This window comes from Xiphias gladius, chromosome 18 (assembly GCF_016859285.1).
Source record: "Xiphias gladius isolate SHS-SW01 ecotype Sanya breed wild chromosome 18, ASM1685928v1, whole genome shotgun sequence".
NCBI lineage: Eukaryota > Metazoa > Chordata > Actinopteri > Istiophoriformes > Xiphiidae > Xiphias > Xiphias gladius.
Window position 1 is genome coordinate 18,521,914 of NC_053417.1, and position 24,285 is coordinate 18,546,198.

Here is a 24,285-nt window from a genome sequence, read left to right on the forward strand (position 1 = left end):
AATACAGATTATTACTGACACAAAGATCCACAATGAGATTATTTATCTGGCCTCACGCTCAAATGATTGATTAAACAGAGATTTATATTTAGGTTATTAATACAGTGGTTGCTTGCAATAAAGAACCATATCATTCAAATACGGGAAGACAGGTTTCCGAGAACCTCAAGGGTCCAGTTACATTCAAGTTCATTGAACCTGTGATGAACAGTATGTGAGAGAAGGAAAAAACAACTTTTGCCAAATGTTCCTGTTTGTGGTGAATTTGATCCTATATGTTCAATTTTTGGGTTCAGTCTAAATGTAATGTTTATTCAAAATATTTGTGTTGAAGACCCTGTCGTTGAAACCACCTTCCTCTGAGGTGAATTTAAATGAGGCGCAAGAATATATATAGACTGTGTAGAAGTCGGGTACAAATTCTGCTTTGGTTATGACTTCAAAACACTGTTATGGTTAACAGTGTTGTAGGGGTGAAAGCTGATGTAGCTGGTCTGAAGAGTAACCAGTTGTTTTTAATTTGAGTTGATCTTACTCTCGTCTATAGTCTACTATGAAACCCTACGGCCTGTGGTGGACTCCAGCGTCAACGATGCATTATCAGAGGGACGCCTGTAGGTGGCATTGAACCACCTATATTTCTATACGTTGACTCCGTCCGACCAAACTCTGCAGCCATCGTCAGCTTTTTCTCCCCCCCAGAGCTCTTCAGCCTCTGCTGTGGGCCTTAGGTTTGAGCGACACAGTGACGGCGTGGTGGACTAGTCCTGCGGGCCTTCTGTTGCTTATGATATGATATTATATAGCCTGCCCTAGACCCGTTTCAACTGAGGCGGAGTATGTAGTTTAGAAAGCCTTAGTAATGGTCCTTATACCTTTTTGTAAAATATTTCAAGCTTTCCCAATAAGAGTATAATTGACTGTAGAGTCTGCCGCACAACCTCCCAAAAGATGAGGATGTAGCGTGAATGCACTAAGAGCGGTGGATGTCTCCATTACCAGACACACACCGTTTGGCTGTTTGATTTGTAGGCAGGCTTTGTGGCCGGTGCGTCAGGAGCAATCGCCTGTGTTTTAAGTGCTGCTTAGGTTTTAGAGCGGCCTACGTTTTTAGATATAAATATTATTGTCATATTTTAAATTTAGGCCAACTCTCCCACTTTTAAATGTGCTGACCTGATGCCTGGCGACAGGACGGATTTTTACTCCGAAGGGATAAAAATGGCGCACTTGAAAATGAAGCAAAGCTTTCTCCAGGCCCCAAATTAAAATTAAAGTTAGGATGCAGTAACGAATACCATAAATTCTGAATGTTTCCCGAACATGCTTTTGTCAAAGCAAGGGGCAGGCCGTTGACCTCACTTGGCGAAAGTCTGACTGTTTTCCTAAACCTGCGTCGTTTTCCGTGGTGCCGGGTTTTACATTTTTTGGATAACTCACGCGACACAGACATTTAGACCCAATATCTCTGACTAAAGACGTGGTGTCAAAGTTAACCGGCGGTAACCTCATTTCATGCTATACCCTATTAAAGTACGCATTGCGCCCACCCAGTCAAAGCAACACACACACGCACACACAGGCACGCATTCACGCGCTCGAGCTTGAGCGCGCGCGCACTCACGCGCAGCCGAGTGACAGTACAGCAGTCAGCTCTACCCCGCCGCTTGTGGTTGGCAGCCAGGCCCTGTCTCTGTAACATTAAGGGTCAAAGTACTGAACCCGAGCCTGCGGCCCTGATGAGACAACGGAGAGATCAAACGTGAGGCATGATGCTGTGTAGATTCCTCTCTTGGCATTCACCGCGTGCCTTAATTGTATGGACATTAAATCAAGGTCCGCTGTGAACACGCAGAGTGACAACCCTTCAAGAAAGTCGCCTTTTGCAGCCCTGCTGACGGGGGCAAAACGAAGCCGAGCCAGCAGCCTGTGACCCTGCCGGACTTCCACGCGCTAAAAACCTCCGGCACCTGCCGCCAAGTAGGATGCACGGCTGCATGACTGCGATTTAAGTAGCTACAGTTCCCGTTTCCGTGCGCGCGCTCGGGCATACATGCGCCTGCGCGCGCGCGAGCACGCACGCACGCACACACACAAACGTACACAAACCTAAAGCCGATTTTGCAACACAATCACGCGCTCACTCACGCGCGTGTAGACACTCAAATCTAAAAACCGAAGTATAGCCTACACCAGCAGTAACGCGCGCGGCCACATTCTTCTCCTGCGCTTCTTTGGATTCCACGCAAAGAAATATTGATATCACTGCGCCACAGCTCGGCTTTAAACCCCATCAGCATACAGCCCATAACCAAGGGATGTGAAGCAGAGCTTGCACCCGAAAAACCTTGTTATTAGCATGGCAAATTGCCAGCACTCCTATCCTCAGATTCTGTGGATGTGCGTCTTTACGCATCTCTTGGCAGGTTACCTCGCACAGAATGACAGCTGAAGCTACACAGGCTCTCGCTTTGTCCTTCCGCAAAACCCACTCAATTTACAACATTAGCCTGACCCCGGACACAGAGACAAGGGTGGAAAACAGAAGAAAACAACGATGGCAGCACATCACAAGGCTATTTGTTTGAAGTCATACATCCCACTGCGAAGAGTACTGTATGTTCCATTTAACTTGGCTTGAATGCAGTTCCCCGACTTGTCCACGATCAACGCCCTCGGACAAAACGCGCGAAGCCTCCTCTCTCCTCTCATGCAGATGACAAACTACGGAGGGCTAGTTTTACATCGGACTACTGTGCAGAAAACAGCAAGTCGTTCTTCTATGCGCCACTCAGCACTCTAGCATATCCCTAAAGCTGGTGTTGTCGGGAGGCTGAATTTCACGTGTTTGAGGTGGGGGGGGGGGAATGGCTTCTTCGTCTTCAGAAAAGTCCCCTCTCCACCGAGAGTCAGTCGGTTCCTTTCGGTTCGTGTCTCTTTTTAATCTGACCCATTTCAGGCACAATCCAGCCCTGGATGCATGCCCCCCTCTCTCGCTCTTCTCTCTCTCTCTTTCGGGCTGTGTGATCCACTGTCTCCCGGATTAGAGCGCCCCTCTCTTCCTATCCTAGACAATTGCGAGTCTCTGCTGATTGGGCTTCAGCGCAAGAGGATTACATGGGCGCACAATGACGTCATGGCCCGGGGCCCAAGCCCCCACCACACACACACACACACACACACCCCCCCATTAAAACAAATCCTCATCAGCCCCAAATGTCCTTGAAACCACCGGCCTGACTTTCTGCAGCGCGTCATGCATGCATGCATCGGGGCAGGCTACACATAATAGTTGTAGCCGACAGTTGGTATTTACTAACAAAAGCAATGTAGGTTGCACGCACAAGAAGCCAAAATAACGCGGCAGTTCTCCCGTCGCCCGTGTGCACCCGAATACCAACATCCTGAGGCTTTTACCCGGACAGGTGCATGTCCAGCGGCTAATCGCTGCTTCGGACCAAGGTTGCAGGCTTGTGCCACATAGAAAACGATGGAAGGCTCCACTGTGGTTCCGCACTTCGTGATCACTGTGAGGTTAACCTCATTTCCAAAAGCCGCCGAATGAAGTTTTTAGTTTTTTTTCTCGGGTCCGAAACCCAACGCACAGGAAGACTTCTGCTTTACAAATGAAAACACTGGTTCTCTGATTAGCTCGTAGTAAATGTGTTAACCCCCCTCGCCACATCCCTGGCTCTAGCAGGCCCATGTCAGCATGCCATTCTTTTCCTTTCGGGACCGAGGGTTTTACTGCACTGTGTACCTGTCATCCCAGATGGTCAGGACTAATACCACATACTGCTGCAGTGTGCATCACTTTATATTTTTGCATAAAAGGTAAAGATAGAAAAAGCACGTATTTTTTCGTGGCGCACAATATAAGCTATACAGTATGATGCATTGATATGTGGACATTCTGTATTGGAGGACATGCGCTGCTGCCAGAGGACATTATGTAATAAATTATTGTAAATATAGTAGTCCTATTGTGGGCTCTGACTTTGGACTGAAGCAATGATTTTGTTAGTTGTAGGGATGTTGACTTCATAGGTTGTCTGCCATTTTGGCGTAATGACCTGTATTGGGACTAAATATTTGTCAGCTCCTCTAAATGCGTTTCTTTCGGCAAATTTGAAAAGTAGATACCCCATTTTTGCGTTGCACTTCCGTATCCAGTTTCCAGATTCAAGTTTGTATTTCAAAACGAACGTCTAATTATTTTTCCTTCAACTAATGTTTCCACTAAGAGCCCTGATCTGTTTTTTTTTTCCAGGCTATTTATTCATTTATTTATATATTGCATTTTGCCCCAATGTGGTCCCGTAGTCCGCAGCTCCACATCAGTCAGTGTAATTCAAACTGTATTTTTTTCATTTTATTTTATTTCTCTCCCTTGAACCAATGGGTCCTATTAGCATTGCCACAAATCTGCGTGTATTCATAAAATGCGTTTAAACAGCGTTCCAGTAAAAAAAAAAAAAAAATCCTACAGGAATATATTGATTTCTGTCCCGGAAGAAAATGTCATTGGATTTTCAAATGTTTCTCCCTCCTTCCGTAGCTCGTGTCTACCTCCCACTGTTGGCTGAACAAAGAGGAGGCACCGTCAGCGGTGTTCAGGATGAAACCGCTGCCCTTTACTCTCATAACGGGACCTACAGAATCGCAAATGCGGTCCTTTCATTTTTCAAACAAATGCAATTATTAACTATTTTAACAGGCATGGCCATTGTCTCGCCTCGGCATCCGTCACAATCTACATCTCAAAACGAGCCCCCCTTCATTTACATGAAAGCAAGTCAATTCACTAATGCAAGTCGTTTGTTAGGCCTATAGGTCTAGTGGTTCCCCATTGCCCAAAATGAGAAAATGTAATGACCCAGCCTGCATATCGGCCACCTGCTACAGGAGAAGCGTCCTCTGTCCGAATATAGTCTATACTGATAAATCCACAACGACCTGGACTCACAATCCTTTGTTCAGTGTCTTACTCTCGTCGTTGCGGGTATCCTCCGGCTACGCTCCGCACTGTGGCTCCATCACATCTTCTCTCCATTTTGTGCAGCCGCGGGCCTTCGTCTGCGCAGAGAGCGGGCGCAGCAGCAGCACGACGCCCTAACTTTGGTGAAAACAGCCCCCGTGTCTCTCCGCAAGGCACCAAGGAGCAAGGAGACGGCGAGAATGTGAGTTGAATTGCAGTTGCTTTTTCTCCCGACATCTCTCCCTCCGCCGAGCTGAGCGGCCTCCACATCTTAAGCTGAATGAAGGGGGAGTTGTCCCTGTGCATTACAATGACATTCAGGCCCCATTCATTCAGCCACTGTCTAACGGTCTTTGGACAGCAAATGCAACCCCATCGGGGGGTCGCAGCCCCCTCATTACACCCCCAATCCCAACACGCAGCCCCCCACAATAGCCCCAACAAAAGAGAGAGGAGAGTCGGCCCCAGTTGTGCGCGCTGCTTTTGAGGTACGCTGGGAAAATATTCCTGTGCATCTGAATTCATTAAGGAACGTGCCGCGGTGGAGTTTAATGTTGAGCAGTCACCGAAAGCATTTCAAAATAAATGTGTGTGCTGCTTTTAATTCCTCCCCGCCTGCCTCTGTGAGCTCCGGACCCTCTCTGCGCCAGGCGAGGCTTGGTTGGCCATTCAAAGTTAAGGTTCAAATCGGGTGCAATGTAACAAGCAAAAGTCATTTTCTCGTTTTATCGCGGTGTGTGCGCGCGCGAAGGCAATAAATGCGCCTCCGCAGTCTTCTGAACTGCAAAAGTTGGCGCAAGCAGCTGCGTTAAATAGGCGGCACAGTGGACGTAGGGAGGTAAGCTGCCGGACCATCCTACAAGAATATGCACAGTTACGCCTGTGCCCGGGAAGTTATTCTCTCTACGCAAAAATCACCCCATAGACATAAAGCACAATTTAATTTGAAGCAATGGATTTGTAAACATTGCGGAATGTGGGCTTTTAAAATACGATTTCAAACAACACCTCGAAGCAATGGATATCGCTTAAATAACCCCAAGAGGAATTTAAATATGTGTTGTTAAAAAAAAAATATGATTTAAAAAAAAAAACCAAACAAACCTAGATCTGTAACCTTGATGTGGCTCCATTCACCTGTAAACACCACGCATGCAAACAAACAGCATCTTATCAGAAAATTGAATTCGCCTGTTTGTCTCATATCTATACGCATATTCACCCGTGAGAAACAATTTCTGAATTTCTTCAAAAATATTGATCACCTTGGAACACAGTCTGCATAATAATAATAATAATAATAATAATAATGTCAATGATAATAATAATAATAATGTTAAAATATCGATGCCAGGTTGAAATAGTGGACATTGTTGGAGAAACTGTCCCCGGTGTGGAGAGCCAACTTTCCCAGGGAAATCATACCGATTTCCGAAATGCTGTTGAAGGCCCGAATAGGCACAGCTGGGCACCTGCTTATGGGCCTATTCATCGGGAGGAGGGAGAGGTCAGCGCTGCGGCCCGGTGGGCAGCTCCGCGCTATAAACTCGTTACGCAGACACACAGTTTATAGACTAGAAGCGGACTCTGCTCTAAAACAGCAAAGAGACACCCCGAGTCCAAATAAGTCACCTTCGTCAGGTGATCAGGAACATTTGAAGGATTTTAGCCGTTCATTTATCCTGTTCTGAGGCTAGCTGTGTATGTTAGTTTGACATCTTGTGTTCGTTTTCATACAAGCTATCTTGTCTTTATCAGTTGCATTTCCCCGTTTCCCCTTTTTTCTAAAATATTTGTGTTGCCTTCGCAATTCTTTTTTTTTCTTCCTTCCCTTCTTCTTTTATTCAGCATTGCTTACAGCCTAGCAGGCTGAAAAATTTCAAATCGGTGAAGGGCACCAGGAAAAACAAAAAACAAAACAAAGGTGATGGTAGGCTATTCTTAAATGCAAGACATGTCCTTATAAAACACTGACTGAAGTTTATCAAAGAGAAAAGAAACGAATCTCCGGAGCATTTTCCCCCTAAACCTCCCACACTTTTATACTGGCACTGCTACTTGTTTTGAGAGGCATATAAAGAGGTGTAATTTTGCAAACATTTCTTAAGTGCAGAGAGCCAGAAGGACCCTCCAGTATTGTCCAGGGAGAGAGAGAGAAACACGTTGACAAAGGAATCCATTGTTCCCGGTGAACAATTCAAGGGGCCTAGTAAGCTGTCCTCTGCGATCAGGCAGCCGGCCGCTGATTTGAATGCAAGGGGCCCCTCCAAGGAGAAATGGTAATATATGGCAAGATATAACAAACACCAGCCTATATCAGACCATGCAAGTCGGCTGTTGCCAAGTCCTGTACACACACATTTACTGGCGTGCGCGCGCGCACAGACACACACACACACGACAGAGACAGAGAGAGGGAGAAGTTGGAAGCTCGGAGTTTGGGGGGAAACTTTACTGTACTTTGGATACAATGTGCTACACCTGCTCTCAGGATGAGCCATACTTTATTTTTCAGAGCTACAGCAAAGCAAAGCTAGTGTGGTCATCATGGTCACAGGTAAGCTCACATTAATGCAGAAATACGACCTAAAATTCTATTTTTAAAATTATACCATACATTTTATTTGTTCTCCTAGAAAAAAATCAAGTATAGTCTAAATTCATATGCATTATCGCCTTCTGGTAATATGAAATATGAGGAAATCTGATGATAGCTGACAAAGTTAAAGCTTAGCTTACACTGTACCTCAGCCATCAGACCAACGTTATGCCAGGCGTTTTTGAATATTCATTATTTTAAAGTATAGCCAACTAACAATTTTTGTACAGTTAGAAATTCAAGGTTTTTTTTCCCCTTTTTTATTTTATTTTATTTTATTTTATTTTATTTTATTTCTTACTCATTGGAACAAGCTACCATTAAGCAATAAAACACCAATTATTTTATACACACACCCATAAAGTCACACAGACCACCAATTAGATAAAACCCAGAAAAGCAAGGGAAGGTTTGTGTGTTACCTGTTCAAAGTTGTGCTAAAGCTCATTTTTGTGCTGAGGAGTCTTCGGCCGCACAAAGACGAAAGACCAAAAATCCTAGATGTCACTGTTCATCATTTCACGATGAGAAAAATTGCACTGTACATTCGCTGAGAGATGGACTGTCACTTGTGTGTCTTGGAACAATGGCTCGTCTGCAAACACACACACACACACACACACACACACCGGCAGGTTATAAACACAATAGCACAGTTCCCCAAATTATTATTTGATACACACCGCCATCCTCATTTGGATGTTTTATAGATGAATGAATTACATTTGTCCTTTGCTTTGTGCACTCCATATCAATAACGTTGGGCCACTTGACCAGCGAGGTGAGCATCGGTACTGATGTGGAGGTCTTCGTCTTTATCTGATAAATGTCATGAACTGTTTGCATTGATCTGTTTGAGACACAACCAGTAGAAAATGGTCATTATCCTGTCTGTTTCCGCGTGTTTACTGTATGTTTGAAAGGCTGTTGAATCTCAGATCTCCTGTGAACTCTTAAGTGTGTGTATTTTCCAGTCTGCATCTGAATACGTGTGTGTGTGTGTGTGTGTGTGTGTGTGTGTGTGTGTGTGTGTGTGTGAGTTATTTAACTGATAAGGTAGTGAAGCCTTGAATCGATATCTACAAGAATTAATGACTATATAAAGGTTTAGATTGGACTGGTGGTGCTGATGGCGAAGATTGATATATATAAGTGATGCAAAATTCACCTGAGTGTGTATTTGAGCGTATGCCTATCTAGTGTGTTGCGTACATGCATTCTGGCAGTTCATACATGTTATCCTTAGCTTGTACATTATTGAAGCTGCTCCTCGGTCGTGGAACTCCAGCCTTTGCAGTCAGGAGGCTGGAGAGGAAATAGGCTCCTGAGCAGGACACACTGAATATCCGGGAGCATTAACTGCATAGGTATTCATTACTATGAATTTGACATTACTATGTCAAATTCCAATGAGTGTAATACTATGGGAGCGAAGACTGTTTTTTTTTTTTGTTTTTTTTATTCCACAGAGACAGAGAGCAGAGGTGACACCACTGCTGAGGTGAGTTTTACACAAATCCTGCATGTCAGCCGTTCACATGAAAACAAAGGCACACGTTTAACCTCCCTTCAAAGCGTTGCTTTTCCTGATGCTCATTCATGCCCAGCTGATGCTGTTTTATAAGTGCATGTGGAGTTGCACAAAGACACACAAGCCCCTCGTAAATACACACAGGCAGAATGCACACCTTTCACAATTCGATAAACTTATCCACAGCTTTCCCAACATCCACACGCTGTGACCAAACCTCGCTTTAGTCTCATACTCACAGCACACTGCCCCTCTACGCTGTCAGTTAACCCTGCAATTAACCTGCATCCCAGCCAAACATCATTAGAGAGGAGGAGGAGAGAGAGAGAGCAAGATTGAGAAAGGCGAGAGACAGATAAATGGAGAGTGACAAATGGTGAACTCGTCACGCATAAAAGGGAAATTTACACACGAAGAACGGCGAATAACCAAAGAAAATTTTATAATTCTATTTATAATTTTTCCTCATTCATATTGTTTACTTGCAGAATTTTTTTTCACTTGTTATATTTTGTAAATCTAGTGTAGAATGTTTTTCTCAGTCTGACGCGTATTTTGTGTTCTGCTGGATATATGTCATTATGTATATCTTTTTAAAATGATTGAGCTACACTAACCATATAGCATCACCCCTGTGACCTCTCCCATCCCCCACACTTTTTCGCAGATTGAGTAGGCCCCAGTTAAGAGGTTTGGGCGTTGGAGCATCAGAGAGGTTTTGCATACAGCTGTATTCAAGTCTGGGGCTACTCGCCTGACACGCTGATGGAGTGTTTTCAAAATACTGAAAAATGTGAACAAATCCAACATTTTCTATCATTAAGTACACAACTTTTAGTGCGTTTAGGTTTTTATGGTCAAAATAACATTATGTTAAATTTGCTGTAACACTGAAAATCAAAAGGGTGGTCCTGAGTGAGATGATGGAAGCTAAATGCTAAAAGATGAGGGTGCTGACCTTTAATCATCTCTGTTGTGTGCTGTAGGAGCTGCTTCCAGACGGACGGATGAATGGAGTCCAGGAGATGAAGATGTTTCTTTATATCATTCTTCATTAATGTAACCCAGGGCAAAGAATGTGGGGATATACACAAAATGTAGTAAAGGATTTTATCCCAAGACACATTTTCTCTATTCTGAAAATATACTTAAGGGTAATCAGTGGTTTTGCAAGTCTAGCGTACACTAAGACGGTACAAAATATCTAGCTATATTAGCAGTATTTACAGCTTAAATGCATTGCTTATTTGCTTTGCTTGCAACATTGCATTTATAAAAATAAAATTTTCACTTCACAGGTGCATACAACAACCTATATTAAGCAAGCCCTGTTTTTTTTTTTTTTTAAATAAATTTTGCAATAAATCCCATAAACTTTGCTTAGTTTCAAATCTTAAATAACTTCTGTATGTTTAGATGATGATAATGCAGCTGCAGATAAGGTTGATGAGGTCCTACACTGAGGTTACGTTGCAGACATTGTTTTCGTCCCTGTTGGGGCAGTCCCTATATTGGTACAGTGTGGTACACATTGTGTCTAGTGGGCATTGTGGAGTATCTGGGGGAACTGTTTAGTCCCCCATAAGAAGATTAGAGATGATTGGTTTTATTGACCGGCCTATGCTGCGGTTATCAGGGCAGCTCTCAGAGCACGGAGCCACGCTTTTGTCTGGCCCTCATTGTTCTTCCCAGCCCGAAACCCTGCGCTGATATGAATTTGATATGACAGTAAAGTGCCAATTATGTACATACATGCAAGGCCCTGCTCCCTTTCGGCTCTATGTGGAGGGAAAAGACAGGGAGGGGAGGAGAGATAAGGTGAGGAAATATCTTGAAGTGTTAGTGAGCGGGTCTTGAGGATAATTTGCTGCAAGAATCTGGAGTCTGTTATTTTCCTGATCCTTATATTGTCAATAAAATGCTGCAACTGAGACACTGATGAGTGATAAGGAGGTTACGTGGGTGTGTTTATTCTACCAGCTAGCCTGTCATGGACTGATTATTTTCATCAATTCAAGGATGACTAGATTACAGAAAACATGAATATCACACTGCTTTTATTTGGATGCAGCGCGGATCAGATGATTTTATTTTACTTGTTAGACCTACTGATTATTCGCTGTACTGTACCTCCAATATTGCATTCAACCATGACAATAGCTTCATTCGATAACAGTATATAAACTTATTTTAGATATGGCTGAGCTTAAATGTTAGAGAGGCATATTTGATTTTTACATGCATTACATGGTTTACATCATAAAATATACAACTACTTTCTATGCACTAATGTATGTGTGTGTGTGTGTGTGTGTGTGTGTGTGTGTTTACATCTGCTTTCTCGTGTGTGTGGACTTGTCTCAGGCTAACATTTGAAATCAAAGTCGGAAACGGTGTGTAAGTCCATTTCTAATTCCCTTTTATCCCTCTCTTCCTTTTCTCCCTCTTTTATGTACTCGTCTTGGAAAAAAGGTGTTAAATCATCTAAATCATTCCCTGGCTATTATATCCAATTAATGCCTCCTCATGGTGTTTTATTGTGTTATAAACTGCTATTGCTTGTGGTTCAGTAGACAAACACAATGTGTTTCTGTGCCGCCTGCCACCGGGGCTGGCTGTGGCTGTGCTGGGGAGGGACAGAGGGGGACTTGGCCACTGCCCATGGGGGCCCTGGCCACTCTAAATCAGTTAGTTTTGGAGGAGATCCTAGTCGGCTTTTTAAGAGGGTCCATTATAGGCTTGTTAATGCCTCAGCCGAGGGGGAAACACTACTAACTGCACTCAATTCTCTATGCACTCAGTCTCCTTCTCACTCACTCACACAAGCGCACACACCTACAAACACACACACACATTTCCTTCTCCCTCTTGTTCTCCCTGTGCTGTGTGTTTCTCTTGAGATGTGCGAGCGACTGTGCGCTCTCTTCCTTGTGTATCCAGTGTGTTTTTCGTGCACACGACACACCCATCTCTGCTTCTGTCTCCTCTTCATGAATTTCATGGGTTTAGCCTTCACTGAAAGTAACATGATATCACAAAGTCTTGCCCATTTCTTGCATTGATCTGTGTGCTCTGGGTCTGAATGTGTTCTTTTGTGCACGTGTGCAGATATGGCCGTGTGTGTGTGTGTGTGTGTGTGTGTGTGTGTGGGCAGTGTGTAAAATGTGTTAAGCAGATTGAGGGTTTCTTTGAAGATGTATTTTGGAGCTTTGAGGGGGATTCAGGACTGTGTTATTGCATATTTAGGACAGTGTGTGAGGGTCTTTTGAGAGAGAGAGAGTGTGTGAAATTTTAATTCACACTATAAGTGTGAAGCAGCTTACTTCATTTATCACTGAGAAGAGAAAACCCAGAGCTGTTTCAACTCCCAGTAGTTCCTCTGTCACACCAAACTCTGGAAGATCCTAACAAGCTGCAAAACCAGAAACTACAAAGTTCATTGAGGAACAATTGCTTGTTGGTAATGTCAGTTCATCGGCGGTTTCATCCATATGTATGCTCTACTGTCATTTTTATTCTGCTGTATTTTCCTGCTGCTTCTTATCAAACTGTGTTTTTCTCCACCAAAGAGGTCATGGTAGCTTTGTTCTGCTTGTGGTCGAGCTATAGGCACCAATATTGCCACACCTGAGGTGCAAGCTAATGTCCTCTATCTCCGCATTCTGAACCGTCGTCAAGGAAAGGTGCCTCTCGGTTGCCCTGGAAACCATGCCTCCCAGCATGCTTTGTGTGAGTGACAGGAGGAAGATGTGACAGAGTGAGAGCTTTGTGTGAATGGACATTTTGCGAGCTGGACAAGCTCTAAAGCTTTTTCTATTCATCAATGGCGCCTAAATGTACTACTGTTTACCTCACTGTCAGTTCTGCATGGTTGCTCTGTCCAAATTGAATGGAAAGACTTAAAGATATGCTGTAATTATCTTGTTCTTCCAATCTTCAAATTCTTATACTCATAGAAAATACGTGCAAATTTAAATTTAACTATAGCTGCAATGTAATTTTGCTGTTGAGGGGAATGAGCAGGATAAGTGGCTGCCATGATTGGTTACAGATGTGGCAGCCTGTGTTCATTTCACTCCCCTCGGTGCTCGCTCATTCGAGACACTCTGAGAGTGTGTCCTCCTCGGAGAAGACACGCATGTCCCCGTGTATTGTTCCACAGAATGTAAGTCTGCTTTCTCTTCTGAATAAGTGCAGAACTTTAAAGTAACTTTTCAATCATAATGTATCTCTGTGTATTGTATGTTTTATGTGTGTGTGTAATTCTTGTCCAAATGTGTAAAAGATAAATCTTTTAACAGTACTTGACTTTATTAAAGGACATTTTGAGCAGTAGTTTGCAATATTCAAAAAATACACACATTTGTGCATGTGTTGGATTGATGTGCTTGTGCTGAGTTCAATACAATCAACTCCTAAATTTCGTATCTTGTGTGTGTGTGTGTGTGTGTGTGTGTGTGTGTGTGTGTGTGTGTGTATCTGTGCAGGATTCAACCTCAGAAGCCTGATAAAGTGTGAAACCAATAGCTGATAAAGTATCAGAAAGCAGGCAGTGCTGTACAGTGGTGAACCTGGAGACGGACATTTCCTGAACACTGACCAGATAAGCAAAATCAGAAATAAATGGCTCTGGGGGGCACCTGTCAGGTCCTCCTGATATATACAGACGGGAGACAAATTAAAGGAAAAAGTTGAATAAATTAGTGGAGAAACATAGCGAATGCAGATGCTTCCACACAGGTGCACTGCAATTAACATCCAATTATGCTCTTTGGAAACCTATATGCACTGCATAAAGAGTGATACGGTCAGATCAGTCATCCTTCACCATGTTCTCGACATTTTCTCTGGCATGGTTTGGTTCCACTTTTCCCCTGAGAGTGAAGGTACACTGCAAATCAATACAAAGTTCTTCTGAGTGATCCTCCTTTACCCTATGATGAAACATTTCTATCCTGACGGGAGTGGTCTCTTCCAGGATGACAATGCCCCCATCCAAAGGGCTAGAGGGGTCACTGAATGGTTCGATGATATGAAAATGATGTGAATCATAATCTATGGCCCTTGCAGTCACCAAATCCACCAATGGATCACCATTGAAGCTGTTCTGGCGGCTCGTGGTGGCCCAACACCTTACTAAGACACTTTATGTTGGTTTTTCATTTGATTCGTCACCCTGTCAGTAGTTTAAATTTCAGCGCAGTTTCAGTTTGTGTGGAGATTTTGTTTGGTATATTTCTTAATAGAAATAATTATAACATTTAAATATGTTAACGCAAAGAGGAAGCTCAGTATACAGTGCTTCTCCCCGCATTCCATCAATGGAGACAAGGTGACACAAAAATGAAGTACAACAATGGCATCCACAAATATACACAATTAATGACATTATATACCAATACATCAGTGATAATAGAAATAAAGAGGGGGTAAGGTCTTCTCTGTAGATCCATTATTCATTATTCCTGTTTGAGCATCAATCTGCGGGGCCTCTTTTGATTTCATCATTATAATCTCACCTGTATTTCTCCATCCTCCCACTGTCATAGATGTTGATTGCACTTGACGGAAAACTTTAACACCAAACAGACCCCGACTTCTCACTTCCCCTGAAAACACATTTGAGATTTTTTTTTTTTTTAAATGCCCCATCACACACAACTGTTGATGGGACTGTGAAATCCCCGATCCCCACACCCACACATTTTCCCATCCCATTATCATTATCACTATGTTATCACCACGTTGTCATTAGCTGCATCTAAATGTGATGGTGCCAGTGTTGTTTTCTTGTATTGCAGTCTGTGTTGTGCCTTTAAATATTTTCTATCAGGTTTTGATCACCGTGGCTCCTGCCTGAGGTGCAGCGCCGCTGAGTGAAACACACATAACATACATTTCCTGAGATACATTTGATGCGGTGTTTGTTGTCTTTCTGATGGGAAGAACAATCTCTGAGTGATCTCTAACCGAATCTATCAGTGACAATATGTCCCTTGAACAATATTATTGTCATCTTTTGTCCTCAATGAGAAAAACCCGTTTATTCCAGTGTTTCTGACCTCCTACCTCTTCTTCCTCATCCCTCCTTTTTTTAGTGTCCTCTAATCATTCTGTCTTTTTCACTCATTAGCCTACTTTATCCTCCTCTCCTCTCCTCTCCTCTCCTCTCCATCCTGCATGCCTCAGCAGCCTCTCCTTCCTGTCTGTCTGTGTTGGCATGAGCCCCCCCTGGCTCTGCCCCCGCCTGCCCGCACTTTATGCTGATTGGACCAGCTGTTCCACTTAAATTCACCATGGCAACCACAACCTGTCGCCTAGCAACCCTGCTCTTCTCCCTGATTCCTGCCAGTGTTCTCCACAGGCAGAGGGAGAGAGAAAGGGAGAAGAAGAGATTGAAAATTCCCTCAGATTTTTTGTGTGTGTGTATGTGTGTGCAGACATGAGTATGTTTGGCTCCTCTTCTGTGAGTCAGAAGGAAATGTGTTGAGTGTGCTGATGAGATGGTTAAATGCAGACTGTGTTTGCATGTAGGCCAGAGGGACCTTCAGTTCACTCAGAGTAGATTGGCAGGCATAGATGTATGTGCCAAATGATGGTTTGTGTGTGTGTGTGTGTGTGTGTGTGTGTGTGTGTGTGAACCTTGTCTCCCGTTGACTGGATTTGTCCTCTCAGGCGTGATGAGAGCAAGGGTACATGCAAGCTCATGCTAAAGAATTCATGGCGCTGCTGCTCTCAGAGGCCCCACTGTCAGTGTAGACTCATGGCCCAAGCATACTAATCAGAAACACTGGATAGATGGACAGACGGACGCACGCACACGCGCACACATACACACACATACACACACATACACACACCTAAATGGGTCGAGTAGGCGCTCTGTTCTGGCATGAATTTATCCTCCTATTTTCACCAGGGAAGATTACCTAGTTGCTAATAGACTTTCCCTGCAGCCTGGGAACAAGTCCCATGGCCAGGTAATCCCACAGCTCATCCCCAGCAGTTGAACTCTTATCCTGGGGAAAGCAGCAGGAAGCTCCCCTCTACCTCTCATAATTGGATCTCATATAAGTCCAAAGTTGTTGTCGGGTTTGCTCTCACTTCAGAAAGATTAAATGCCTATACCAAGCCTCTGGTGTGCTGTTTCTGTAGTGTATGTATTCTGGGCAATGCCAGTGTGTATTTTTGGTAAGACATACACATAATTAATTATGAGTTTATTTAAATGTGTGTTCAGATCCCTTCATCACCTCTTTGGAGGATTTTTCCTGACTTGCTAATTAATGTGAGCAGCTGAAACATTAACAAACATAGATCATAGTAATAAATGAGGAGCCATAAATGCAACATTAATTCTACAATCATACTGCGTCATATGCTGGAACTGTCCTACAAAACTGCCATTATATAGACTTGTGAATTGGTCAGAAATGAAAGCAAAATCCAACTTAAATTGTCTTAGTAAGATGTTGGGCCACCACAAACCTCTACAGCAGCTGCAGTGCTCCTTGGCATAGATTCTCCAAGTCTCTGCAGCTCTACCATTGTGATAAATCACCATCCTTCCACACGTTATTCCTGTTGTTTCTGTGTTTTAGTGATGGTGACAGAGAATGCTGTCTATCAAAATCTCCCACAGGTTCATTTGGTTTGAGATCTGGTGGCTGTGAAGGCAATAGCATATGATTCACATAATTTTAATACTAACTGGTGACCCTTTTTTTTTTTTTTTTTTACTATTTATTTTTAACCATTCTCTAGGGATGGAACTGTCAGACTGAAATACCTCAACAGCTACTATATATATATATATATATTATATATATTATATTATATTATATTATATTATATTATATAAAAAATGTACCACACCAGTGATAGAGCAAAAGTGAATGTAGGTGTTTCCATCTTGTTGCTTGAAGCCATTTTGCTGCAGTGGATGCAGCTTGCCATAATTCTCTCAGAGACATGTTTAAGTTCAAGTTAGAGCTACCGTTTAATAGCATTACTTGTGGGGAGCAGGGTAAGAGCAATCCATCTACTTTAGAGATCATTTTATTTCCTGCTCCCATAAATATATAACAAGGGGGCATTGTTATCATTTGCAGGAAAGTCCTTGAATGATTTAATTGGCCTAGATTAAACTTTGGAGACACTGCAAACTTCATCAAGGATCTTTTGCTTGGGGTTAAATAAAGCTGATGAACAAACTTGAAATGCAACAGTTGCTGATTCCAGTTGTGTGAAGATAGTGTGATGTTTTCCCATATTCCATTCAAATGTTTGTTAATTTCTTGATATAGGTAAATGAGCCAGATTTACCTCCATGTCTGTTTAATGGCTAAAAGTATCCTCCAACAAAGACATAATTCATTATAAACGAAGGCTACATGTCTGATCTGCTAACTTTTTATCTAGCACCACCAGCAGGCCAAATCTTCAATACCTGCAAAATTAATGACGTTCCCATCTGCCTCATCTGTGTTCGGTGCTAATTCGCAAATGGTAGCATCCTAAAACTTAACTAAAATTGGTGAATGTGATAAACATAATACTTGTACTATACTTGTACTACTTGCTAAACATTGGCATGTTAGCATTATCAGTGTGAGCATGTCAGTGTGCTGTCGTTAGCGTTTAGCTCAGAGTACAGCCTCACAGAGGTGCCAGCGTGGCTTTTGTTTGGTTTCAGGGTCCTGGTGTTGTGCATGCTGGCTCATGTTCATGTCTTACTGAGATGCTTGAATAGAACAAAGCCTTCATTAATGTTGTTTCCCCTTTAGTCCTGAAACAAATGTAAAATACTTTATTACTCTTCCCATTTATATAGTCTCTGGTTAAGAAAGCCAGAGCCATTTATTGCGAGGAACAATTTTACGAAACGAGTGGAGGCACGGAGGAAAATCGCACTGAGCATGGCCAGACTCACTGTATTCCTGCGTCAGACTATCTGTCAAACATGTACTCACAAATACCAGCAAGCAGTCCTCAGATTATTATTTGAAGTACAACTTTTTCTCCTCTCTCCTCTTTTGATTGACTTTGTATTACTCACCCACACCCTCCTCCAAGCTCTTCTTTTGTCTTGCTGCTGTCGTTCTCTCTGGCTCTCTCCCTTCTGCCTCAGAAGAAAAAGCAGATATGAGTTGTGTCTGATCTCCAGCTTCTAATGCATGCTTTGGCTGGTTCATGGCTATCGCTCCTGTTCATGTAACGTCAAGACAGACTGCCTTGGCAATTACGTGTTTTTGAACTCTTTGTTTTCATCGACTTTCCCAAAACACTGCCGCCACAGGGTCAGAAATTTGTTATGGACAACCGCTGGTATCTTTTTTTAGCTAATCACAAACACCAAGATACACTGGTGCATATACGGAGACACATGCAGAGACACAATCATACACACACCAAGTAAACACTCAGAAAAACAACACCCATAAAGGGAAAGGATCTTGCTATAAGTCATTTGCATGAAATGCCACATGCATAGCCCATTAAAGAATAGGATGAAGGGAGACAAGCCAAGGCTCTTATGGTAATTGAAATACGTTTCCTGAGAGGCTGCCAGTTGGCCCACCAGGATCTGAAGCAACCCCGGCCCCCTCGTGTCAAATGAGGCCCCAACACCAATCTGTCTGATTGGAAACCCCCAAGTTCAAAACATGGACGAACCGCCCTTGCACACAGAGAGCTGGGATCTGAGGGGTCAGACCTTGACCTCCACAGTGTGCCAGTTCCCTTCAGCTCCACCTTACCCTTCCTTGCAAATACAGCAGGGCTCGCCGTGCATTCACAAAGATGAATTAAGTCTTTAAAGTCCCTGAAAACCTATTTTCTCAATCAGCCTCTGATGACAGTAGTGGGTTTGTTTTCTTTTGTTGCCAGCACTTTCAATCAAATCTTATCAGACCACACTCACACAGTCCCATAAAGCAGATTAGCTGATTTTTGAGTGTTTAACTCCTGATAAATAATAACTAAGGATTTTTTTTGCAGATATTTATCTTTGATTGTTGCTTGTTTAGTCAAGAATCTTTAAGGTTACAGAAAAAAGGGGCCTCTCACAACAAAACCAAATACTCCTGAAAATGATTAATTTGTCCCCATTTTTTCTTACTCCAGATTCTCTTGCAATCTACTCTTTATTACTGTATTAAGAACTGATTTGCCACTGGACCTACATGCCGAGGCAGCTTCCACAGCAGAGGAACACCGAGATTACACAGGGATTAAGTGGTGTAATCTCACATGTTGCTCTGTCATGCTGTCCAAAAAAGGAATAAGTGAAGCTTGTTTTTCTTCAGTTTTGCACCCAGACTCAAAGAAAGAATTTTGCACAGAGAAGCATATACATCATATACATACTTGACAGTACACTGCTGACACAATGTCCTTGAAAAGACAAACATTTTCAAATGAAAACTGACTACCCCAACTCCAGCTGAGAAACCCAGAAACACGGGAATATATTGAGTCTGACAGCACTTTATCTTCCTGTTTTCTTTTCAGAACAAAAATATATAAAACCGAAGTTTTCAAGATTTCTCGATCGATCTCTTCTTTCGTCTATCCTTCTTTATCTACTGTTGACAGACCGTTGACCTTCCTCATCTATCCTTTTTTTTCTTTCTTCTGAGGGAGAGATAAAGGAAAAGATGGGACTCTTGGAAGGTTTGCAGTGTTTGGGAGGATTGAGGATGATTATTTTTGGGGATTGGGGGGTGGGGGGGTTGCTGGATGAAAACAGGGGTCCTGGCTTTGCTTTAAGATAGCCCTAAGTGATGCTTTGATTGCTGTGACAGTTTATCTTTATTATAAAATTCCATCATGAAAAATCGACCTTGTCGATTAATCCGGGGACCTTATCTTTGGGAGTCTAGATGTAAGTGTGAGTACACATGAGTGTGTGTCTGTGTGCATCTCAGGGGTTATTCAAGAGATAAAGAGGGCAAAGACAAGTGTTGAAATCAGGGACAAGAAATCAAACAGGACAAAAGTAACTTTTTGGACTTTTCTTTTATTGATTAGTGTGTCATAACACCTTGGATTTGGGACACTAATTGAATTATTTTGGCAGTTAGAGATCAATTGTATGCTAAAATCTGAATATCCTTAATCTGTTTGGGTGAGTTTGTCTGGTGAAAACTGCTGTTAGCCAGACTGCATCTCCTCAGCAGGGCCTGACGATGAGGGGCCCTACATCCACCCACAAGCCTGAAGGACAATAGCAGGCTGGGGCCTTGTTGCCGTCTCAGCGGCCTGGCTCTCCTTTGTCTTTGTGGACTCGTGAAGCTCCAGTGACAGATGGCAGGGACATACTGCCATATCTGTTACCTTTCCGAGTGACGTGCAATATGTACTCTTTCCTACAGACAACCGCGGAGAGACGGCAGCTGTCCACGCCTCTCCCCACACCGCCCTGAAAGGACACAAGGTTCACCAAAAGCCCAATCCCAATGTGCCTGAAAATTTCCATGGAGAGTAATCAGGCTACAATACTAACAAATGATGTCATGAATCAATACATATTGCTATTGTTTCTTGTTCTGGCTGGAGCACAAATCCTATTATGGTGAAAAAGGGAATTTGAACAAATTTCTGGTAAATTATTCTATTTGTACCCACAGTTATTTTTGGTTTCTGTTGAACTCACTGTTGGTTGCTTGGGGAAAAAAGTGATGCTGTATGCTTCCGTAGTTACATCGGATCAGTCCCCAGGGCTGCACAGTGCAGAATAATAATCTGAAATTGCATAACCTTTGTCATCTTTATTCTGAAAGTATCTCCTCTCCTCGGCTTTCTTCTCCTCTCCACTCCTCCACTCTTCTCCTGTAACTTGGGTACAAGTAATGTTAATTTCTTTGAACCCCTGGACAGAATCAAAGGCTGTCCGTAATAAGCAGCTATGATGAAAATATGTATGAATCACAAAGGGCAAGCCTGAGAGATTTAATTATTTTAGTTTATATGACTCACTGTAAAACCACCACCACCAGTCAAAGTAGGTGCATGCTATCTCTCCCTCTATCTGTATCTGTATGTGTATGTGTATATGTATGTGTGTACGTGCGTGTGTGTGTCCCTCCCCTTCCCCCTCCTGTATGTGATTTATAATGGCATAGTCCTAGTGCGGGCCTTCGGAGGCAGATCAAGGGGAATTGGTCTAATTTGTGTGAACTGCCGTTGATTTATTGCCCATCCAGAGGTTAATGATGGCGTCGCTCATTGCCGCTTGTTCTCTCCACTGTAATGTCGTTATAAGGAGGCAATGCCAAGACCCTGCGGCACTGTATCCATCGTTCCTTTCCTCCCAGTGACCCCAATTCTCCTCCCCTCTTTGCTGCTCACCCCTGACACCTCATCTCACCTCACCTACACTGTTCAGCTCCACCAGTCACTCACTGGAGATGTACTGGAGAGGTTGATTATCTTTATGAACAGGCTGTTTTGGACAAATGTCTTGACTGAGTGCTCTGTGGAGTTTGGGTACTGCCACTGTGTTGACAGGGAAGCTGCAGGAGCATTGGAAAAGAAATGCAGATCCTTTACTTAACCCCAACATACACTCAGTTGGCAGTTTATTAGGTAAACCGAGCTAAAACTGATGCAACAGTCCTGCAATAAATCCTCCCTTCATAAAGGTTATTATTTTTAGTTTATGTTGCAATTGTTTTAGAGTGGAGTTGATTCACTTTTATGACTGTTTTTGAGGATGTAGTTTGTGGTGCTGTTGACCTGCATGTACTATACAGTATACAGAGAGGTGGTTTAGTTCTTTAGCCTACCGTCAATGACATAAATGGGGTTGACAAAATGATAGAAACATCTGTCACTATAATGCAATACATTATCCTGACATTATAACCATTATAACTTTCATGAAGGGAGAATTTATTGCAGGAATGCTGTATTAGAATGATTTACTTTGAGCTAGGTATACCTTATAAACTAGCAACTGAGTGCAACTATACTCACCTACTAAAAGTAAAACATTTGAAATGTATCTAAAGTATGGGAAGTATTGGCAGCAAAATGTACTTAAGTATCAAAAGTATGCATTTTATACAGCCCTTTCCAATGTGAGTATATTATAGTATTGTATTATTATTATTGATGTAAACTGCATTGTAATGTGATAGAATATTGTTAACTCAAGGTGTGACAGGTATTTGGGCCAAGGATGAATTCCCACTCTCAAGCACTTTAATGTTGGAGTTAGTTGAGGTCTATCAGAATACAGCACAGTTTTATCACCAATCATATGTGAAATCTTAATCTACAGATGACAGCAGTGATGGAAGCAGTGCCTAGATGTTTTACTGAAGTCAAAGTAGGAAATCCACATTGTAGAAATGTACAACGTAAATTTTGCACAAGTAAAGTGTTTTAAGTGTTATCAGCAACATGTATGTAAAGTACCAAAAGTAAAAGTACTAATTATGCTCAGTGGCCCCTGTCAGAGAGTTATGTTATCATACTGTATATATATTATAGCATTGGATTAATATATTTTGTCTATTATTATGTAAGCAACATTTTATGTTACAATTGGTCGAGATGGAGCTCATTGTAACTACTTCATATAGGTCTCTAAGAGTACAATGCCTATAGAAAGTATTCAGCCCGCTTGGAAGTTTTCATGTTTTATTGTTTTACAATAAAGCAGATTTAATGTGGGATTTTTCTGTTTGTTTTTTTTTGCCCTCAGAATGATCAACAGAAAAATATACAAAGTGAAAACAGATCCCTACAAAGTGGTCTAAATGAATCAGAAATATAAAATACCTTTGCCTCCTATTTATGTATTTATGTAGTAGATTCATACATTTAGTAGATAGGCCTTTATGAGTAGTTACAGCCTTGAGTCTGGACATGACAACCTTTCCCATTCTTCTTAACAAAACTGCTCAAGCCTTGTCAGGTTGCCTGGGGAATGAAGAGTTGCTTGGAGTGTTTCTTTGTCTCTATGGTGTTGGTTTTGCTACAATGATCACTGAACAAAAGCTAGGCCTTCCAGTTCCACTACAGGTGTATTTAAAGGCTGCTACAATCCACTGAAACCTACACAGGTGATCTATAAACGGGGGTGAATTCTTATGCAAACATGTATTTTGGATTTTATTTTATTATTCATAAGTAATTAGATTACGTTGTTACGTTTTTTCATTTTGACATTGAAGGGTCTTTCCCTGTAAATCAAAAAAGCCACATTAAATTTACTTTGATTCAGTGTTACACTAAACATAAAAAACATGAAGACTTTGGAATAAAACTTCACTGCACATTGGAATAACTACAAACTATAGCTCTCAAATTGTAAAATTTACAGTATTTCATGTTGAAATGTAGAGTAGTAGAAGTAAAAAGCTGCAGAAAATAGAAATACTGTGAAATACAGTACAAGCACCTTGAAACTTTTCTTACGGAAGTGCATTGCATTCACAAAAGAAAAAGATCGAATAATTACGAGATCGTACCTAATAATTATGAGGAAAGACCTTTTACCAGAGGCTGATCTCGTAGTTATGATATAATGTACAATAGAACTAATGGGACATGAACACTACAGAACTTGCATGAGAATCGTCGGGTTTTTAAGATTTATTCAGTGTCCCAGTAATTCAGGGGTTAGTCGTTAGTACATCCAATGGTATGTAGGCAAAAGGAACTGTAAACTCTGCAGTGTAGCTCACGGTGTATATCACTATTCTTCCTGTTTCTCGTAAAACTTTACATCTGCATATACTGTATATATAGATAAGGCTACCGTGTTTGCAGACAGTTACGTACTTACACATCCAGAAGCAACATTATCATGAGAAGCAACATTATCATTCCTTTGGATTTGTGTCCGCCTAGTGAATGTAAGTCCTATATTCAATCTCTTCTTAGCTCCGATTTTGGTGTCAACCAACTCCGGAGGGAATTATCTGGCTCTTCAGCTGCTAAATGCTCCACAATGTTCGCCAGCTAGTGGCTAACTGAGTCTGTCTGTGCTTTTTGCTGTCAAAACAGCTTCCTGCTGCAGCAATGACGCCATGAGAGCTATGAGTGAACTAAAACAGTAAAATTGGGGGCCAGGCAGATAAACAATGAGCAGAAACTTGCTGTAAATCTCCGGAGGGGAGATGCAGATTTGGGTGATAATTCTGTAGGTTCATCTCTATGAACAAC